The 17,212-nt window shown below is 50.6% G+C and overlaps 1 protein-coding gene across 4 annotated transcripts in view; it reads right to left on the bottom strand.

Moving 5' to 3' along the window:
* RALGAPB (Ral GTPase activating protein non-catalytic subunit beta) overlaps positions 1-17,212 on the bottom strand; it is a 1,713,320-nt gene that overhangs the window by 310,866 nt on the left and 1,385,242 nt on the right. The window lies entirely within an intron of this gene.

Raw genomic sequence — 17,212 nt, forward strand, 5'->3', positions numbered from 1 at the left:
AGTGTGCATTGATTGTGCTGAGAAGTTTGATACCAAACTTCCCAGTTTTCAGTGTAGCCATTATGGTACTGTGGAGTTCGTGTTTGACAAACTCCCAGACCATATACTCTTATAGCTATCCTACACTTACAATGTCTAAGGTTTTGTTTAGACACTGTAGGGGCATAGTGCTCATGCACCTATGCCCTCACCTGTGGTATAGTGCACCCTGCCTTAGGGCTGTAAGGCCTGCTAGAGGGGTGACTTTCCTATGCCACAGGCAGTGTGAGGTTGGCATGGCACTCTGAGGGGAGTGCCATGCCGCCTTAGTCATTTTCTCCCCACCAGCACACACAAGTTGTGAGGCATGTGCTGAGTGAGGGGTCCCCAGGGTGACATAAGACATGCTGCAGCCCTTAGAGACCTTACCTGGCATCAGGGCCCTTGGTACCAGTTGCAAGGGACTTACCTGAGTGCCAGGGTTGTGCCAATTGCGGAGACAAAGGTACAGTTTAGGGAAAGAACACTGGTGCTGGGGCGTGGTTAGCAGGGTCCCAGCACACTTTCAAATCATAACTTAGCATCAGCAAAGGCAAAAAGTCAGGGGGTAACCATGCCAAGGAGGCATTTCCTTACAAATGGGGTTCAGGATTAACCCTGGGCACAGCAAAGCCCATGGAAAAGGTAATCAGCATCGAACAATGTCGTTCTGGGTCGTCGGGAATGAGAATAGGGTCGACGTCGATTGTGGGCCCAATCGGCACCGGAAGCGTTGACGTCTGACCCTGATGCCAGAGAAGGTCACGTTGGCACGACAGGGATGGGGACAGATCCAAAAGCTGATCCTGAGGTGCCCTCGGGAGTCGGTCCCGACGCCGCAGACTTTGAACCCGTGGAGGCCCACACCGACTCCCCTGGGTCTGAAGGCGACGAGGGTGGGTCAGGCTGCTCAAATATGAGGTGCATGGCCTCATAGAACTCCTTAGGTTGGGCTGGGGTAGCCCCTGCTCACGGAAAATCAGGGAGGTGCAGAGCCAACCCAGACTGAGGCTCCAAGGACAGAAGCCTAGAGCATCAACGCTCTTCCCGCATTGCACGAGCGACGGGGCCAAGTTGAAGAATGTTTTGTCTTCTTCCACTTCTTCTTCTTACCCGAAGGTCCAGATGACTTGAACGAAGAAGAATGGTGTTGACTTCGCGACCAGTCTCCTGACATACCTCTCGAACGAAACCGGGAATGTCGCAGAGTCGAATGTCGGGCCGCCATGAGCTTCAAGGATAGCTACCTCAAAGCTTTCGGATTCATGGCCAGACACTCTGGGCACGACTTTGGGTTGTGGTCACGCTCCAGACACCAGAGGCACACGAGGTGCAGATCTATAACCGATATCACGCGGTGATAGGAGTTGCAGGGCTTAAATCCGGTTATACGGGACATCCCTTGATGCAAACCAAACCTCGTCAAAAACGAATTCAACAAAATGTCGCACTTAGTAAAAAAAAAAATTATTGGGGTAGCTCTTCTCTGGATCTGCTCGTAGAAAGAAAAGAACTGATGTCAGCATGCAGGGGGCCGCCTATATACGACCACATCATCACAGTGACCACGACGCCAACGACGCCTGAGGAGTCCACTGACACCACCTAATGGCGCGCAGGTGGGGGGGGGGGGGGGCGTGGCCTAGCCTTCGGCAAGACGGCCGTCACTGAGTGATGCTCTGCCGGGCTTTGGGCCTAAATACTACATTTCTTCTGTTGGAGCGGCCCGTCTGCTTCTCCGCTGGCTGTGTGGTTATTTGGAGCCCCGCACGCTGCCTCCGACTGGGGCAGCGGCTCCGTGCAAACTGCCTGTGGCTGTCCGCAGCTGGCTTGGGGGAGCAAGGCTTGGCGGACCGGGCACGGCCTTGGAAGCCGGCGGGCGCGCAGCTTCCAGGCCTCATGGGCCTGCCGTGCGGCCCTCCGGGCGTGTGACTTCCGTGGTGGTTCTGGGAGTTGGAGGGAGACGCCTCTGGCCTCCCCTCCTAGGGCCTGATCGGCGGTCGGACTGCTTTCCTTGGCGCTGTGGGGGTGCGCTGTGGTTTAGGCCCGGTGGCTGCGTGTGGTCGGCTGGGGCGGCGCCCCCTGGCCTGAGGTCTGGGCGGCGGGGGAGTTGCGGCTCGGCCCGTGTTGGAGGGCTTTGACTTGCTCCGCGGCTGGCTGTGCGGCTAGAGACCTGCCAGGCCTCCGTGAGTGGCCGGTGCCGGGGAGGGCAGCCTTCGGGGCATCTTTTAGGTGGTCGGCGGCGCTGGCCCTGGTGGCTGTATTGGGTGGGCGCCATTTTGCCCTGGTCTGGGTGCCATCACCGGTCAGATCAGGCCGGAGGAACGTCCCGGGCTGCTGTGCTAGTGTTGCCCGCCCTCCCCCCCCCCCAAGCAGTTAGATTCTTTGGCTCCTGGCTGGTGCATTGGTAGTCTCCTGGAAGATATGTGACGTGGTCGGCAGTAGTGGAACACCTGCCTTGTGGACGACAGACTGAGCACTGTCATTCCCCTTCCATTGTCCATGTGTGTGCACGGGTATTAGGTGCTGGAGGGGGGTGCACTTACCTGGCGGGTGTGTCAGGTGCGCCTGTGTTGTGAGTCAGTGTCCAGTCCAGACTTTGTAAAATTGCGCTGCCCAGCTCTCTGGGCTGTGTCTTGGTCCTCGGGGTGAGGCTACTTCTGGACATTTTCTTGGTGAGTTGCACGGACCTCGTTGATCTACTGCATGCCAGTCGCCAGTCGAATATGGGTAAAGCTGAGCAACGACAGTCGAAGCTTGTAAGGAAATGCCTCCTTGGCATGGTTACCCCCTGACTTTTTGCCTTTGCTGATGATAAGTTATGATTTGAAAGTGTGCTGGGACCCTGCTAACCAGGCCCCAGCACCAGTGCTCTTTCTCCAAACTGTACCTTTGTCTCCACAATTGGCACAACCCTGGCACTCAGGTAAGTCCCTTGTAACTGGTACCCCTGGTACCAAGGGCCCTGATGCCAGGGAAGGTCTCTAAGGGCTGCAGCATGTCTTTTGCCACCCTAGGGACCCCCCACTCAGCACATGCAAACTGCTTCACAGATTGTGTGTGCTGGTGGGGAGAAAATGACTAAGTCGACATGGCACCCCCCTCAGAGTGCCATGCCAACCTCACACTGCCTGTGGCATAGGTAAGTCACCCCTCTAGCAGGCCTTACAGCCCTAAGGCAGGGTGCACTATACCAGAGGTGAGTGCACATGTGCATGAGCACTATGCCCCTACAGTGTCTAAGCAAAACCTTAGACATTGTAAGTGCAGGGTAGCCATAGGAGTATATGGTCTGGGAGTTTGTCAAACACGAACTCCACAGTTCTATAATGGCTACACTGAAAACTGGGAAGTTTGGTATCAAACTTCTCAGCACAATAAATGCACATTGATGCCAGTGTGCAATTAATTGTAAAATACACCCAGAGGGCATCTTAGAGATGCCCCCTGAAAACATAACTGACTTCCAGTGTAGGCTGACTAGTTTTTGCCAGCCTGCCACACACCAGCCATGTTGCTGGCCACATGGGGAGAGTGCCTTTGTCACTCTGTGGCCAGGAACAAAGCCTGTACTGGGTGGAGGTGCTTCTCACCTCCCCCTGCAGGAACTTTAACACCTGGCAGTGAGCCTCAAAGGCTCACCCCTTTTGTTACAGCGCCCCAGGGCATCCTAGCTAGTGGAGATGCCCGCCCCTCCGGCCACTGCCCCCACTTTTGGCGGCAAGGCTGGAGGAGATAATGAGAAAAACAAGGAGGAGTCACCCACCAGTCAGGACAGCCCCTAAGGTGTCCTGGGCTGAGGTGATCCTTACTTTTAGAAATCCTCCATCTTGTAGAAGGAGGATTCCCCCAATAGGATTAGGGATGTGCCCCCCTCCCCACAGGGAGGAGGGACAAAGAGGGTGTAGCCACCCTCAAGGACAGTAGCCATTGGCTACTGCCCTCCCAGACCTAAACTCACCCCTAAATTCAGTATTTAGGGGCACCCCAGAACCTAGGAAACGAGATTTCTGCAACCTTAACAAGAAGGACTGTTGACCTGAAGCCCTGCAGTGAAGACGGAGACGACAACTGCTTTGGCCCCAGCCCTACTGGCCTGTCTCCCAACTTCGAAGAAAACTGCAACTGTGACGCATCCAACAGGGACCAGCGACCTCTGAAGCCTCAGAGGACTGCCCTGCAACCAAGGACCAAGAAACACCCGTGAACAGCAGCTCTGTTCAAAATCCTGCAACTTCTAGTAACAAAGAAACAACTTTAAAGACTTCAAGTTTCCCGCCGGAAGCCTGAGACTTTCCACTCTGCACCCGACACCCCGGGCTCAACCTGCGGAAAACCAACACCTCAGGGAGGACTCCCCGGCGACTGGGAACCCGTGAGTAACTAGAGACGACCCCCAAGAGCCCCCACAGCGACACCTGCTGAGAAAATCCAGAGGCTCCCCCTGACCGCAACTGCTTGTAACAAGGGACCCGACGCCTGGAACCAACACTGCACCCACGGCCCCCAGGACCTGAAGGAACCGAACTCCAGTGCAGGAGTGACCCCCTGGTGACCCTCTGCCTAGCCCAGGTGGTGGCTGCCCCAAGGAGCTCCCCCCTGTGCCTGCCTGCATCATTGAAGTGATCCCCGGGTCCCTCCATTACTTCCTATACAAAACCTGATGCCTGTTTGCACACTTAACCCGGCCGCCCCTGTGCCGCTGAGGGTGTACTCTCTATACATTCTTGTGTCCCACCCGGTGCCCTACAAAACCCCCCTGGTCTGCCCCCTGAGGACGCGGGTACTTACCTGATGGCAGACAGGAACTGGGGCACCCCTATTCTCCATTGAAGCCTATGTGTTTTGGGCAACTCTTTGACCTCTGCACCTGACTGGCCCTGAGCTGCTGGTGTGGTAACTTTGGGGTTGCTCTGAACCCCCAACGGTGGGCTACCTATGCCCCAACTTTGAGACTTGTAAGTGTTTTACTTACCTTCAAACCTAACCTTCACTTACCTCCCCCAGGAACTGCTGATTTTTGTAGTGTCCACTTTGAAAATAGCTTATTGACATTTTTACAAAGACTGTATATGATATTGCTTTTTATTCAAAGTTCCTAAAGTATCGAAGTGAAGTACTTTACATTTAAAGCACTACTTGTAAATATTGAACCTGTGGTTCTTAAAATAAACTAAGAAAATATATTTTTCAATATAAAAACCTATTGGCCTGGAGTAAGTCTTTGAGTGTGTGTTCCTCACTTATTGCCTGTGTGTGTACAACAAATGCTTAACACTACCCTCTGATAAGCCTACTGCTCGACCACACTACCACAAAATAGAGCATTAGAATTATCTCTTTTTGCCACTATCTTACCTCTAAGGGGAACCCTTGGACTCTGTGCACACTATTTCTTACTTTGAAATAGTATATACAAAGCCAACTTCCTACATTGGTGGATCAGCGGTGGGGTCTAAGACTTTGCATTGGCTGGACTACTCAGCCAATACCTGATCACACGACTAAATTCCAAAAGTTGTCATTAGAAACTGATTTTTGCAATTTGAGCTATTTTTCCTAAAAAAAATTATAAGTCCTGCTAGGGCCTTGTGTAAGTCCCTGTTATCATTTCTTTTAGAGTTTAAAAGTTTGTAAAAGTTTGGATTAAGTTCTAAAGATAGTTCTAGATTCTAAAAAAGTATCCCAACTTTTAGAGAAATAATGTCTAGTACAGATGAGATGGTGGTGGAACTCAACCTCACCCCTTACCTGCATCTTAGGATGTCAGAGTTAAGGAATCTCTGTAAAATAGAAAATATAAAAACTGGATCAAACCCTACCAAAGTACAGCTCCAGGAACCTTTGGCAGAGTTTGATAGAGACCACCCCTCTGATGACAACCTTACAGAGGGGAAACTAGTGACCTGGAGAATTTCCCCCCTCCTGTCCTAGGTAGGGAGCCCAGGGTTTCTCAAACCCTTACTCCACAAGTGATAGAGATGCTGCTCCTCCCACAGGGGAGTCCAACAACTCTGGAAGCATTGAGTGCAGCCTCAATGAAGATGACAACCTGTTAACCAGGATGGCCAAAATATTGGATTTGGAGAGACAGCTCCTAGCCATAGAAAGGGAAAGGCAAGAGATGGGTTTAGCTCCCATCAATGGGGGCAGCAACTTAAATAGGGGCAGAGAGAATACTGACATGCTAAAAATCCCCAAAGGGATTGTAACAAAATATGAAGATGTTGATGACATCCCCCAATGGTTCACAGCTTTTTAGAGGGCTTGTGCAACCAGAAAAGTAAACAAATCTCACTGGGGTGCTCTCCTTTGGGAAATGTTCACTGGAAAGTGTAGGGATAGACTCCTCACACTCTCTGGAAAAGATGCAGAATCCTATGACCTCATGAAGGCTACCCTGAATGACGGCTTTGGATTCTCAACTCAGGAGTACAGATTAGGTTCACGGGGAAAGAAATCCTTGAGCCAGACCTGGGTTGATTTTGTTGACTTCTCAGTCAAAACACTGGATCGTTGGATTAATGGCAGGGGTGTAAATGATTATGAAAGGCCCAGTATAATTTGTTTATGAAGGAACACCTTATAAGTAATTGTTTCAATGATAAACAGCATCTGGTAGACCTAGGTCCAATTTCTCCCCAAAAATTGGGAAAGAAGGCAGACCACTGGGTCAAGACAAGGGTGACCAAGACTTCCACACAGGGTGACCAAAAGAAAGGGGTCACAAAGCCTCCCCAGGGGAAGAGTGTTGAGACATCCAAGGGAAAAAGTAGAGTCTTCTACAGGCCCCCAAAAATCTGCTCAGGAGGGTGGGTCCAAAGCCTCTTCACAATCCTCATTTGGGTACAAGTGTAAAACCTTTGATCTCAAAAAGGCCTGGTGTCGCAGCTGTAGTCAGCATGGACACCAAACTGGAGACAAGGCCTGTCCCAAGAAAGGTTCCACTTCAACTACTACTCCAGTTAGCACTGGAATAGGCAGTTTCCAGGTGGGATCAACAGTGTGCCCAGAGCAAATCAGGGTTCACACTGAAGCTACATTAGTCTCTGAGGGTGGGGTGGACTTAGCCACACTAACTGCCTGGCCGCCTAACATGCAAAAATACAGGCAACAGCTCTTTATTAATGGGACTAGAGTAGAGGCCCTGAGGGATACAGGTGCCAGTGTCACTATGGTGACAGACAAACTGGTTTCCCCAGAACAATACCTGACTGGACAAACTTATCCAGTCACCAATACTGACAATTAGACTAAAGTACATCCCATGGCTATGGTAACTGTACAATGGGGAGAAGTCTCTGGCCTGAAACAGGTGGTAGTCTCTTCTGCTATACCAGTTGAATATCTGCTTGGAAATTAAATGGAGTCCTTAGCATGGGCTGAGGTAGTACTCAAAACCCATGCAGCCATGCTGGGTATCCCTGAACTGGTGTGTGTCAAGACTAGAGCACAGTGCAGAGTTCAGGGTGAAAAAGAGGTGCTGGAGGCTGGAATAATGGCCCAACCCTCCAAAAGAAAAAGAAAGAAGACTGGGGAACCAGCTTCAGCACAGACAAAGAAAAAGAACCTCTCTCCTCAGGAAGAAGTTCTATCCCCTGAGGGAACTGAACCTATAGAGTTGGAACCTTATCAGGTTGAGCTCTTGGGCACAGGGGGACCCACAAGGGAACAACTGTGCAAGGGGCAACAAACATGTCCCTCTCTTGAAAGCCTTAGGCAGCAATCTGCTGAGGAAACCAAAGGAAATGTCAGTGGAACCCACAGGGTCTATTGGGAAGATGGACTCCTTTACACTGAGGCAAGATATCCAAAACCTGGTGCCACTAGGAGAGTGGTAGTGCCTCAAGAGTTTAGGGAGTTCATTCTGACCTTAGCCCATGACATTCCACTTGCTGGGCATTTGGGAAAAACCAAGACATGGGAGAAGTTAGTCAACCATTTCTATTGGCCCAACATGTCCCAGAAAGTAAAGGAGTTTTGTGCCTCCTGTGCCACCTGTCAAGCCAATTATAACACAGGTGGCCACCCAAAGGCCCCCCTCATTCCACTTCCATTGGTGGGGGTCCCCTTTGAAAGAGTGGGAGTGGATATAGTGGGTTCACTTGAACCTCCCACAGCCTCAGGGAATCTGTATATCCTAGTAGTAGTGGATCATGCTACTAGGCACCCTGAAGCCATTCCCCTTAGATCCACTACTACCCCTGCAGTAGCCAAAGCACTCATTGGTATTTTTACCAGAGTGGGATTTCCTAAGGAGGTGGTTTCTGACAGAGGTACCAATTTCATGCAGCTTACCTAAAACACATGTGGAATGAGTGTGGGGTGATTTATAAATTCACCACACCATACCATCCACAAACCAATGGTCTTGTTGAGAGATTTAACAAGAAATTTAAGGGCGTGATCATGGGGCTCCCTGAAAAACTCAAGAGGAGATGGGATGTCCTCTTGCCATGCCTGCTTTTCGCCTACAGAGAGGTGCCTCAGAAGGGAGTAGGGTTTTGCCCCTTTGAACTTCTGTTTGGCCATCCTGTTAGGGGACCACTAGCTCTTATTAAAGAAGGCTGGGAGAGACCTCTCCATGAGCCTAAGCAAGATATAGTGGACTATGTACTAGGCCTACGTTCCAGGATGGCAGAGTACATGGAAAAGGCAAGTAAAAACCTTGAGGCCAGCCAACAACTCCAGAATATGTGGTATGACCAAAGGGCTGCTATGGCCGAGTTTCAGCCAGGGAAGAAAGTCTGGGTTCTGGAGCATGTGGCTCCCAGGGCACTTCAGGACAAATGGAGTGGCCCTTACCCAGTGCTAGAGAAAAATAGTGAAGTCACCTTCCTGGTGGACCTAGGCACTAGCAGGACCCCCAAGAGGGTGATCCATGTTAACCGCCTAAAACTCTTCCATGACAGGGCAGATGTAAACATGTTGATGGTTACAGATGAGGACTAAGAAGCAGAGAGTGAACCTCTCCCCGATCTCCTCTCCACTGACCCTAAAGATGGCACAGTAGATGGAGTGATCTACTCAGACACCCTCTCTGGCCAACAGCAAGCTGACTGCAGGCAAGTCCTTCAGCAGTTTGCTCAGCTCTTTTCCCTAACCCCTGGTCAGACACACCTGTGTACCCATGATGTGGACACAGGAGACAGCCTGCCTGTCAAAAACAAAATATTCAGACAGTCTGACCAAGTTAAGGAAAGCATCAAAGTGGAAGTCCACAAGATGCTGGAGTTGGGAGTGGTTGAGCACTCTGATAGTCCCTGGGCCAGCCCAGTGGTCTTGGTCCCCAAACCTCACACAAAAGATGGCAAGAGAGAGATGAGGTTCTTTGTGGACTACAGAGGGCTTACTTCTGTCACCAAAACAGATGCTCATTCCATTCCAAAGGCAGATGAGTTAATTGACAAATTGGGTGCTGCCAAATACTTGAGTACCTTTGACTTGACAGCAGGGTACTGGCAAATAAGAATGGCACCAGGAGCAAAAGAGAAAACAGCACTCTCTACACCTGATGGGCACTACCAGTTTACTGTGATGCCCTTTGGCTTAAAGAATGCCCCTGCCACCTTTCAAAGGTTGGTGAATCAAGTCCTTTAGTGCAGCTTATCCTGATGATTTTGTTGTCTTTAGCTCCAGCTGGCAGGATCAACTGGTCCACCTGAAGAAGGGTTTGCAGGCCCTGCAAGCAGCAGGCCTCTCTATCAAGGCATATAAATGTCAGATAGGGTAGAGTACTGTGGTTTACTTGGGACAACTTGTAGGTGGAGGCCAAGTTCAGCCACTCCAACCCAAGATCCAGACTATTTTGGACTGGGTAGCTCCAAAAACCCTGACTCAAGTCAGGGCATTCCTTGGCTTGACTGGGTACTATAGGATGTTTGTGAAAGGATATGGATCAATAGTGACACCCCTCACAGAACATACCTCCAAGAAAATGCCCAAGAAAGTTAACTGGACCGTGGAATGTCAACTGGCCTTGGACACCCTGAAACAAGCTATGTGCACAGCACCAGTTCTAAAAGCTCCAGATTACTCAAAGCAGTTCATTGTGCAGACAGATGCCTCTGAACATGGAATAGGAGCGGTCCTAACCCAAACAAATGATGATGGCCTTGACCAGCCTGTTGCTTTCATTAGCAGGAGGTTACTCCCCAGGGAGCAGCGTTGGAGTGCCATTGAAAGGGAGGCCTTTGCTGTGGTCTGGTCCCTAAATAAGTTGAGACAATACCTTTTTGGTACTCACTTCATAGTTCAAACTGACCACAGACCTCTCAGATGGCTCATGCAAATGAAAGGAGAAAACCCTAAACTGTTGAGGTGGTCCATATCCCTACAGGGAATGGACTTTATAGTGGAACACAGACCTGGGACTGCCCATGCCAATGCAGATGGCCTTTCCAGGTTCTTCCACTTAGAAAATGAAGACTCTCTTGGGAAAGGGACTCATCCTCTTTCGTTTGGGGGGGGGGGGGGGGGGGGGGGGGTTGCGTAAGGAAATGCCTCCTTGGCATGGTTACCCCTGACGTTTTGTCTTTGCTGATGCTAAGTTATGATTTGAAAGTGTGCTGGGACCCTGCTAACCAGGCCCCTGCACCAGTGTTCTTTCCCTAAACTGTACCTTTGTCTCCACAATTGGCACAACCCTGGCACCCAGGTAAGTCCCTTGTAACTGGTACCCCTGGTACCAAGGGCCCCGATGCCAGGGAAGGTCTCTAAGGGCTGCAGCATGTCTTATGCCACCCTAGGGACCCCTCCCTCAGCACATGCACACTGCCTCACAGCTTGTATGTGCTGGTGGGGAGAAAATGACTAAGTCGACATGGCACTCCCCTCAGAGTGCCATGCCAACCTCACACTGCCTGTGGCATAGGTAAGTCACCCCTCTAGCAGGCCTTACGACCCTAAGGCAGGGTGCACTATACCACAGGTGAGGGCATATGTGCATGAGCACTATGCCCCTACAGTGTCTAAGCAAAACCTTAGACATTGTAAGTGCAGGGTAGCCATAAGAGTATATGGTCTGGGAGTTTGTCAAACACGAACTCCACTGTTCCTTAACGGCTACACTGAAAACTGGGAAGTTTGGTATCAAACTTCTCAGCACAATAAATGCACACTGATGCCAGTGTGCAATTTATTGTAACATACACCCAGAGGGCATCTTAGAGATGACCCCTGAATACCAATCCAACTTCTAGTGTAGCATAAGACATGCGCAGCCCTTAGAGACCTTCCCTGGCATCAGGGCCCTTGGTACCAGGGGTACCAGTTACAAGGGACTTACCTGAGTGCCAGGGTTGTGCCAATTGTGGAGACAAAGGTACAGTTTAGGGAAAGAACACTGGTGCTGGGGCCTGGTTTGCAGGGTCCCAGCACACTTTCAAATCATAACCTAGCATCAGCAAAGGCAAAACGTTAGGGGGTAACCATGCTAAGGAGGCATTTCCTTACGCTCACCTTATGAATTCTCCCATGCGCCAGCATTCAACGGAAAATCTTCTTCCCAGCTCTCCACGTTGACGAGGACATCACAATTGCATGGCTCCACGCGACTCCGTCTGACATCACCATGCCAATAAGAGGTCCTCGCCGGCGTGCTGACGTCAGTTTCACCCATTTCTTACATGCCTTTGAGGTGAACAGGTGAAAACCAACCTCACAATAGCTCCAATAAATACATGTATACATAAAACCACAATGATGCAATAGAATCAAAACCATCATTTATATATACACATGAAGACCAAAATTAATATACATTTAGACAGGCAACAGGGAGGTGGGTGGGACTGTGAGGAATCCACAGATCGCTATTGTATCCACCAGAAAAAGCATTACTGAAGGCAAGTAACTTTTTCTTCTGATGGATACAAAAACCTGTGGATTCCTCACCTTATGAATAGAGTCCCAAAGCAGTATCGCACTCGGAGGTGGGTGCCTGACTGGTTACACCAAGAAATTCTACAATGCAGATAGTGCAAAAGGGCCGTCCCTCCTAACCTCCGAGTCCAAGCAGTAATGCTTTGCAAAGGTGTGGAGGGACGCAAAAGTTGCTTCCTTGCAAATATCCACCACCAGAATCCCCCTCGCCAGGGCCAAAGTAGCGGACTTAGCCCTGGTGGAGTGGGCTCCAATACACTCAGGGGGAACCTTCTTTACCGGGCAGAAGCAAACCTTGATACAAAGAATGACCCACCTGGAGATTGTTCTTTTATGGACTGCTCTTCCCTTCCTCTGTCCAATATACCCCACGAACAGCTGGTCCTCCACGCGAAAGTCTTTCGTCCTCTCAATATAAAAACTAAGAGCCCTTTTAGGGTCCGAACGGTGAAGCCTCTCTTACTCCTTCGAGGGGTGAGGAGGAGGGTAGAAAGATGGAAGGGTAATGGTTTGCCCTATATGAAAAGGAGTGACAACTTTTGGTAGGAAAGCTGCCCTGGTTTTCAGCACCACTTTATCCGGAAAGAATAAGGTAAAGGGGGGTTTAACAGAAAGAGCCTGAAGCTCACCAACCCACCTAGCCGAGGTTATAGCTACCAGAAAAAACGTCTTAAGAACTAGAAACCTTAGCGGGCAAGAATGCATGGGTTCGAACGGTGACCCCATTAAAAAAGTTAAAACGAGATTCAGATCCCACTGAGGCATATGAAAAGGAGTGGGAGGAAACCTATTATTTAAACCTTTTATGAACCTAATAACAATAGGCGATTTAAACAAGGAGGGCTGACCTGGGAGGCAGAGAAAGGCTGGCAGTGCCGCCAAATAGCCCTTAACAGCAGCAACTGCACAACCCTTTGTGCTAAATCTAAAGCAAATAACAGAATATCAGAGAGGTGGGCCCTCAAAGGATAAATTTGCTTCTCTCCAGACCAAGCCATGAATTTTGCCCACCTGGTGGCATAAACGGTCTTAGTGGAGTGTCGCCTGGCCGATAGAATAACATCCGCTACATTTGGTGGGAGAGAAAAAGAACTCAGGTTGCCCCGTTCAATCTCCAGGCATGAAGGTGCAGGCTCTGGAGGTGGGGGTGTAGAAACTGCCCCTGCGACTGCGAGAGGAGGTCTGCCCTGAGAGGGAGACGGAGCGGAGGACACAGTGAGAGTTGGAGAAGGTCCGTGTACCACACCATTCTTGGCCAATCGGGGGCTATTAAAATGACCTGAGCCTGATCTTGGCGAATCTTCCTCAGAATCCGAGGGATCAAGGGTATGGGGGGGAATGCGTAAAGCAACTGGTTGTACCAAGAGATATGAAATGCATCCCCCAAAGCTCCTTGCACCGGATACTGGAGGCTGCAGAATGTTGGCCAGTCCGTATTCCCCCAAGTGGCAAACAGATATATCCCTGGAAAAACCCACATCTTAAAGATGTACAGGACCTAGATCTGGATGGAGATGCCATTCGTGATCGGCCGAAAAATGTTGACAGAGTTTCCGCACGTACGTTGAGCACTCCGGCCAGATGATTCGCTACCAAGCAAATCCGATGGTCCTAAAGCCAGGACCAGAGTCGCAGAGCTTCTCTGCAGAGACGATACAACCCTAATCCTCCCTGCTTGTTTATATACCACATTGCGGTAGTGTTGTCCGTCAGAACCTGAACTTACTGACCACGAAGGGACAGGAGGAAGGCCTTGAGAGCCAGACGTATCGCCCGCAATCCTAACAGATTGATATGAAAAGTCTGTTTCACTGGAGACCAACGACTCTTGATCTCCAGGTCCCCCAGATGAGCTCCCCACCCTAGAGTGGAAGCATCCGTCATGACCGCGGTCACCGGAGGCTGCAGTGAAAACGTCCTTCCTTGATAAAGGTTGCCATCCACAACCCACCATTGTAGATCCGCTGCAGCATCTCTGGAGATCGTTATCGACTCCTCAAGATCCCCTTTGTGTTGAAACCACTGCTTGCAGAGGCACCATTGGAGAGCCCTCATGTGCCAAAGTGCATGAGTGACCAACAGAATGCAAGAAGCAAACAGACCGAGCAGGAGTAAGACCTTGAGGACTGGAACAACCGCTCCATTTTTAAACATTGGAATCAACGCCTGGATGTCCTGAATCCGCTGAGGCGGAGGATAGGCCCGATTCAATGTAGTATCTAGTACTGCCCCTATGAACAGGAGGCATTGAGAGGGCTCCAGGTGAGACTTGGAAACATTTATTGTAAAACCCAGACTGAACAACAGCTGAGTTTTCATCTGAAAGTGACGCAACACAAGCTCTGGAGACTTGGCTAAGGGAATACCGATATCCCCTTCCTTCTGAGACTTGCTGACACCACTGCCATCACCTTCGTGAAGAGTCGAGGTGCTGAAGTAAGACCAAATGGAAGGACCGCAAACTGGTAGTGTTGCGACCCCACCACAAACCGGAGATACTTCCTGTGCGACTTGAGCATAGGGATATGAAAGTAAGCATCCTGCAAGTCGACAGACACCATCCAATCCTCTTTGTTCAACTCCAGAAGTACCAGTGCCAGAGTCAGCATCTTGAATTTTTCCTGTTTGAGGAACCAATTCAAAATCCTCAGGTCTAGGATTGGTCTCAAACGACTGTCCTTCTTGGGGATCAGGAAGTATCTTGAATAACAACCCTGACCCCTTTCCTGCTCTGGAACCAACTCCACCGCACCTTTTGACAACAGGATCTGAACCTCCTGCTGCAACAACAGGAGATGGTCTTCTGAACAAAACGAGGGACGGGGAGGGATGGTAGGGGGAAACTCTTGAAAAGGGAGAGCATATCCTTTTCTTCACAATGTTCAGAACCCAGGAGTCTGATGTAATTAACTCCCGCTCGTGGAGAAAAAGCCGTAATCTTCCCCCTACGGGAGAAGTGTGGTGGAAAATGCGGAGAAAACTAGGGCTGCTTCCCTTGTTGTTGTCCTCCAGAGGAAGAGAATGATGCAGGGTGCTGCTGGGTGGCCCCTCTTGTCCAAACCCTCACCCTAACGGATCTATAAGGGAGGCTGGTAGGCTCTTGGACTGGGGTTTCCCACGGTAAACGGCTCCAGGCCCAAACCCCCTGAACCTCCGAAAGGACCTGAAAGGGGTAGCAGAGGAGGCTTGCAGACCCAAAGACTTTGCTGTGGCCCGACTGTCTTTAAAGCGCTCTAGAGTCAGAGTCAGCTTTATCACCAAAATGTTTTTCCCCATCACAGGGCAAGTCCAACAGAGCAGTCTGTACATCAGAGGAAAAACCAGAGGACCTAAACCATGCATGCCTCCTGCTGGCAATAGAGATACCCACTGCTCTGGCCACGAGTCTGTGGAATCCAGGCCAGAGTTGATTATCTGTTTTGCTGCCGCCTGAGCATCAGAAAGGAGTTCACCAAATTGTCCCTGCACCTCCTGCGGCAGGTCCGGAACCATAGCCCTAGCTGAATCCATCTGGGCGTACACGTATCTGCCAAGAACACAGGTAGCATTTGCTGCCTTGAGTGCCATACTGCAAGAAGAAAAAGTTTTCTTCGCCGACTGCTCCATCCTTTTGGATTCCCTGTCCGACGGAATTACAGGGAAGGAAGCCTGGTGCAGACCGTGTGGAACAAGAGGCCTGAACAACCAGACTCTCCGGGGTAGGATGTTTTGATGAGAACCGTGGATCTCCAGGCGCCACTCTTTGCCACAGACCTATTGACAGCAGGTGACGACACAGGCTTCCTCCATAGCACTAAGATGGGCTCCGTAAAAGCATCATTAAGCGGAAGCAATGGATCTGCCGAAGTAGAAGCAGGGTACAGGACCTCGGTCAGAATATTTGTTCTGATCTCTGCATCAGGCAACGGAAGATCCCAAAAATTTCCGCCTTTCTAATCACAGTATAGAAGGAGGCCGCCTCCTCTGTAAACTCCCCTGGCGCAGAAAGGTCCCATTCCGGTGAAGTGTCAAGCCCACTGGCTGAATACAGCCCTTGATATTCTCCCAAGGGAAACACAATCTCCCCTTCTTCCAACAACTGCTGCTGGTACTCTTCCTCTTCCAAAAGTCTCAAAGCCTTTCTACGCCACATCAGCCTGGCCTCTAACCTTGGCATCAACATAGAATTAGCCGACGTTGATGACACTGGATTAAAAAATGTAAGGCGTGGAACTGGAAAAGAAGGTTGACTTCGGTCTAATCCGATAGCCAGATTCGACGCCGGAGCGGATCCCAACAGCGCCATGGACACCTGAGGCTCCATCATCGGCGTCGACTGACGGGGCGATGAGCTCAGCACCATAGGTCTGGACGGCGACGTCATCGGAATCGCAGGACCTCGAGACGACGTCATCGGCACCGAACCGGCACCCTCAGCCGGATAGAAGGGCATAAACGGCACAGCCTTGTAAGGAGCAGGGGAGCCCAACGAAAATGCTAACGGACCCGTTGGACCAGCCGGTGCACCAGCAGGGGCCATAACATTAACCATAGAAAACATGGCATTTAAAAATGCCACCGGATCCGCTCCTGGAGCCGGGAAGGCAGGATACTGCTGATCTCCATGTTGCACCTGCGCTTGCTGAACATCCGGATCGTGTGCAGCAGGTGAAAAATCGAGAAGACTCTGGAGGTGCAACTACCTCGAAGACCAACGGCGCCGGACAAGCCCAAGGGCTCCAAGGTTGTGGAGTCACATTCGGACTAACCTCCCACATCATACGGCGCCGCTGAGATGGAGACCTTGATCTTGAACGGCTACGAGCCGAACAATGCCGAGAGTCATGACGATGTCGCTTCTTGTGTTTCTTCGACAAAGTATGGGAAGAGGACCTGTGATGACTCTTAGGCCCCTTCTTCGCCTTGGCCAAAAAGTGTTTGGCCTCCCTCTCCTTCAGAGCCTTAGGATTCATGCTCTGGCAGGATACACACTCATCGACGTCATGCTCGGAGCTCAAACACCAAAGGCAATCATCATAAGGGTCAGTAACTGACATGTGACCCCCGCAATCTCGACATGGCTTAAATCCCGACATCCTAGGAGGAGACACTGTAACCAGAAACCGGATTGTAACTAGTAAAAAGATGGAACACCTTCAACAGTAGCGAGAGCTAGGAGAAAACCGTTAGCCTCGAAGGCACAGAAAAAAGGGAACTGACGTCAGCGAGGACCTCTTATTGGCACGGTGACGTCAGACGGAGTCACGTGGAGCCGTGCAATTGTGAAGTCCTCGTCGACGTGGAGGGCTGGGAAGAAGATTTTCCGTCAGAT

The sequence above is a fragment of the Pleurodeles waltl genome, chromosome 7 (assembly GCF_031143425.1).
Source record: "Pleurodeles waltl isolate 20211129_DDA chromosome 7, aPleWal1.hap1.20221129, whole genome shotgun sequence".
Taxonomy (NCBI): Eukaryota; Metazoa; Chordata; class Amphibia; order Caudata; family Salamandridae; genus Pleurodeles; species Pleurodeles waltl.